Genomic DNA, 5,895 nt, shown 5'->3' with positions numbered 1-5,895 from the left:
GGACAATGTTAACAGTGCTGCACTCATCATATTTTTACGTCTCTGTGGCGTTCAACACTGTCTCTCAACACACGCCAATGTGCAAAATCCATGAGGCATGGATCCAAGAGAAGGCCCTCACCTGGATATGTTCCTTTAACTACATACTAACGCTGTGTGACAGAGTTCCCCCTTACCCCTCAAACCCCACTACAGCAACACGTGGAGTCCACCAGGGGACCACCCTCAGACCAAGGCGTGGCAACATCTACATGGCTCCGCCTGCAACCATCTTCCAAAGCGATGTCATCTACATTGTACCATACAACAACGACGACCAACAACCCAGCCTCCTCACATCCAAATGACACTTCTACGCCATACCCAACTTTTGTTAGGGTTTGGAAGGCCTTGCCATATGGATGACAGACAGAAGCCTACAACTGTATGACAACAAAACGTCATATCCTGTCATGCTCAAAGGCAGAGATGCATGGGTGTACACATGGTGATGCCATGCCATTCACTTGTTAGGACCCCCCGGGACAAAGCAACCAACCTGTGGATATTGATGAACTGTTATATATATTTATATATACCCCAAGATCTACCCCATCTCCAGATCCTGCTACCATACCCTCTGCCTCCTATGTTAGGCCATCACATGATTAGTACTCAAACACACATGGACAGTCATTCATGCCCTGGACAACAGCTCACCAAAATACTGCCCCAATCTCACAGCTGGAATGAAGACAAAGCACATCTGCCAATTAATGGGCACCCCACATTCCACCGCAGTACTGATCCTCACATTGCCAGGACACTGACACATCTCCCACCATCTGCACACAGTCCACTGTCTCTACATTGAAGCCCCAGTACTCCTCCAATATGTTCATCACCGCTCACACAGCCCTCTTCCACACAGGGCCAGCTTACCTCAGCGTACAACATACTTCACACACATGAACAGACCCAATGATCTGGCCATCTGTCCTACAATGTGCTCATTGGCACAAGAGAGACAAGATTGTGAGTCTGCTCCTTTTCCCACCTTGCAGACATAGTCAGCAATGAGATTCATCCCCACCTCCAACAGACAAAAGTGCTCACCATTGAGGATAATAAAATCTGGACACATCTCTTTTACTGACTACACCCTTGATGGACTTATACATGCAAAGAACCCTGCGCCTTGCCACCCATATCATTGTTAGTTTTTGTGAAGTGTCACACGGAAAACATCTGTACCATATGTGTCTTCACGGCGCAAATAGGTGTTCGCACATCAATTACAACGTGACTACTCACTACAACTGGCACTTGATGGTGCAATTCACTAAGGGATATTTGGATTGACTACTCACACACCTACTCTACTGTTGCACACACTGTGTTTGGAATAGGTTGTCATTCCAATCCTAAGTTACATGAATCGTGCGGAAGTCTTTTGGGCTAATAACATTGTCTGGACCAGGTTGTCGCAGTATCACAGTTATGAGACAGCATTCAGATGTCATGCCTATTTGCCACACGCGTCAGTTAGTACGCGTTAGTTCTTACCACCATGTAGGCCAGGCATCAGTCCAGTGTAGTCTAGCAGGTCCTCCTCATGCACCAACATTTGTTGCCAGCGAAGCTTCCACTGGCACACGTTCCGGGCGACGCCAAAGTAATGCTCCATCTGTACCCGCACACACTACCAGCACACCTTCCTCACAGACACCCTGTATCCCTGAAGGATATGTCCCGCAGCCTCCAACATCAAAGGAAGATATAACTTCACCAACCACAGGAAGCCCCCCAAATTCCCCATCGGTCATCCTCCCCGACCTTCCCACAGCGGGCATCCCCCTGCACCCCATTACCCACATAAATACTAATAAATAATAACCCACTTATCAAACTTTAACTAACTAACTAACTAACCCCACACAAATACAACAAGACAGAGGACAGTAGACAAACAAATAATTTAAAACAATTAAAACAGACTAAATAGACACGTTTGACAGCACACAGCACACAGCACCACTCTGAAAGTCCCAAACCAACAGCACAATCCACCAAACACTTCCTTCTCTCAGCACATTCACAAGCAATGTGCTGAAAAGTGAAATTGAAAGTCAATACCACACCCCTGTGAGAGGAAGAAAAAATACATCACTTCCTGTGTGTTAGTGGCAAAAATGTTGCTGTAGCGACATAAATTTGGATGCAAATAGGCTGTAAAGCTTCTGATATGTGAATGCAGCCCGTTTTCAGGAAGTGCGATAAAAAAATGCTTGTTAATAAGCCGAAAAGGTCCCAATGGTGATACTGTATGATACAGTGGTGTATTTTCATGGTGATAAAGATTAAAACTTTGCCTGTACCTTATTTTTTTAAGCATTAAGACCATTTTAATTTTCTGCATTGTTTATATAAGTTTCACTGTCTATCTTCAATTTATACATTGCTTATTACGTGATACAGCAGCATACAAGGCAACACCCATTGGGGAAGATCTAAACTCCAATGACAATACATCATGGTGCTGATTTACATGCCTCTTGCACCTCTTTGATGGAGCCATTGCGTCCCTTTTTGTATAGCAGCGGCGGCTCAAGAGATGCACCATGCAGTGGGGTCTCCACAACGTGATGCTACTGTGAGATATGTCAAGTTCCAATGCCCTGCACCAGAAGGAGGCGTTCTGGCACAGGGGGTGGTGTTCCAGCGCTGGAACGCCTCATACAAGTGGCTGAGTAAAATCGACAAGATTTCACACACTCACTGTTGGACCCATGCTGTGTCAGATCCCTGCACTTGCTTGTAGCAGGCGTAAGGATTGACGCAGCATTGTAAAAATATGGCCCCCAAGATCATGGCATGTGCTGCGTTGCACTTGCAAACCCACTCCAGCAATGCCATACATTCATGGCACATATGCGTCACGCATCGTTTCCGTTTGTGGCCCATGTTGCGTCGCATTATATATGTGTCACATCCATGCTAGCTGAGGTGTTGTGAACAATACCTGACATGCAGGGATGCGCCAGTTGTTGTACATCTGCCCCTTAATGTCTAACACTGTGGACCTAAGAAGACGTGTAGGACACCATGACGTATTGCAAGCACCAACATCATAGGCACAGTGGCTAGCTAGACGCATATAAACTCCCAAAATGGCATCCTGCAGTCCCAATTTTTCATAGGCTGGCAGAAAGGTCCTATGACACCAGGATACGTATCAGCGTTCCATGACTCTGTCCCTATTAAGGACGTGGCTGGTGCGTTGATATGACAGTCTGTAATCCATTAGCTATACATCATGGATCAAAACAGGAACAAAGAAGATCCAACCACTAAGCGAGAGGGGAGGATAGGAACAGGATATTGGGGGAGAATGAGCATATGCGAAGATGGGTAAAAAATGAAGCCCTATTGCCAGTGTCAATTAATATCCCAGAGCATATCATCAAACACGGCATTAACATAATCTCCGCTCAAGTGGCAGTTACCTTGTGCAAAAGCAGAGCCATCTAGATAGGTCTTCTTACTAATATGGCACTGTGAGACCACCATGTACCACTATAACTTCACATACGCAAACTCATCAAATTTTTCACCATTTGTAAACAAATTTTCCTCCACTCACAATCAGTATGATCTCACATTGTCCTGCTGTCTCAAAGTGAAATAAACAACTGCATGATTGTTGCTGACATTGTTGCTGTAATTTATCTCCCATATCACATTTCAGAGGGCGAGACAGCACTTCCTGAAGAGGAGCCTGGCCTAACACCCGCTGAAAACGTGGATGGCTATGAGGACAACAACGTCGACTCCCTGCAACTCCTCATCGATACCATCACCTTGTCAGCCTCCAGAGCAAGGCAACCCTGCAGCTTTCCGCCAACCCCACCCCCTGCTCAGACCAATGAGCAGCAGGCACCTGCCGCCCCAGCTAGCTCCAAGGAGCCAGATCCCATCACCGGGGCCTTCCAAAGGCAGGTTCCCGAGCTCCAGGAGCAGTTAGGGGAAAAGGTGCAGGTGGGGTTTCAGCAACTGGCAGAAACCTTGCGGGCCTATGTGGGTGTCTCAGTTCCATTAGGGACCACATTTAAAAGCTAACAGACACCCACAGCCCCTTCACTGCTCTCCAAAAGTCCATGGCTGACATTGCTGGAATCATGATCGTGAGACACCAGTCACTATCTGCTCAGGGTGGCTCCAGCAGTGTCAGCCAGCATCTGGCCAACATCTGCCGAATCATGGAGAGCATGGAGCGGATGCAGGCCCAAGACTTGGCTGCCAGGGCTGCCCACATGCACTAGGTTGCTGGGATCTATAATGCCCTGTACCTGCTTGTTGCCTCCTTTCTGCCGCAAGGTTTGGTGCAGATGGATGCTGCTGCATCCTCAGCTCCACCTCCTGCTGTGTCAGTGCCTCAGAGTGCTGCACCCACAACACCAACTGACGCCTGTGAGGCACATGACACACCAGATGATGGAAATGAGGATGACAGCACATTTCTGCTGAGGAGGAAGCGGCAGCATCCCTCTGTGCCAAAGCCCCAGTTTCTTCAGACGTGCTGTGCTCAAAATCTTGCTACAACTATACACTTCTTTCACTTTCTTCCACTGGGCCCGATTCACAGAATGAACTTACTACTTTTGGCATTCACAGAATGCACTTACTACTTTTGGTATTCACAGAATGAACTTACTCCTTTCGGTATGCACAGAAGTTAGGACTACTAACTTTAGGACTCCTAAATGCCTTCTGTGAATACCGAAAGTTTTAAAATTTGGATTTTTCTCAATTTAGTAGTAGTAAAGTTAGGACTCCTAATTTTACTACTACTAAATTGAGAAAAATCGTAATTTTAAGACTTTCGGTATTCACAGAAGGCATTTAGGCGTCCTAAAGTTAGTAGTCCTAACTTTACTACTACTAAATTGAGAAAAATCGTAATTTTAGGACTTTCTGTATTCACAGAAGGCATTTAGGAGTCCTAAAGTTAGGAGTCCTAACTTTACTACTACTAAATTGAGAAAAATCCTAATTTTAAGACTTTCGGTATTCACAGAAGGCATTTAGGAGTCCTAAAGTTAGTAGTCCTAACTTCTGTGAATACCGAAATGAGTAAGTTCATTCTGTGAATACCAAAAGTAGTAAGTGCATTCTGTGAACGCCAAAAGTAGTAAGTTCATTCGTGAATCGGGCCCACTGTCTCTTGGAACCTCCTTAGACCCCCCCATGGACTGCCATATCACCCCATTCCTTACCACTTCAACCAGCCTGTGGACTGAACTATGCCTCGTCCCTTGGCCCAGTTAACATCAATTGTCTCTGTCTGGCCCTCAAATGGGCACCCTCTGCACTGTATGGCCTGCACTTGTCCTATATGCCTACCACATTTGTAAATATTGTAAATAAATACTAATTAATTCACACATATATGCATTTTTACAATGAGGTCAAGGTACAAAGTTGACAAATACGGTCTGGAGAGTGATCCAGCCAGAAGATACATCAATGTAAATACTAGCAGTGTACATGTCTAAATAGATCCGGAGATGCAGAAAAGTAGGTCGAAATGTGTAAACAGGGGGTGTCACCATTGCACCAAAGGAACGGTATACCAATATCACAATCTCAATAGCCCATCAGGTACAGAAATGTATCCGTACATATCGAAGTCAGTTCCTGCCCACGGCTTGTGTCATCAGTAACACTAGTAACTTGATATCACTTGTCACATCCACTCACATGTGATGTGGAGGACTAACTCTGTTGGCATAGAGCAAATAGCACATCACATTCCAAATGCCCGGACACCACATCCCCATTGATGGAGACACGGAAGGGCACATGTCCAACACAGACATACCCCACCACATTGTCAGCTTCAAGGAACTCGAGCCC

This window comes from Lissotriton vulgaris, chromosome 7 (genome assembly GCF_964263255.1).
Source record: "Lissotriton vulgaris chromosome 7, aLisVul1.2, whole genome shotgun sequence".
Taxonomy (NCBI): Eukaryota; Metazoa; Chordata; class Amphibia; order Caudata; family Salamandridae; genus Lissotriton; species Lissotriton vulgaris.
The sequence above is the reverse complement of the archived record's forward strand: the minus strand, read 5'-3'. Positions refer to the sequence as shown.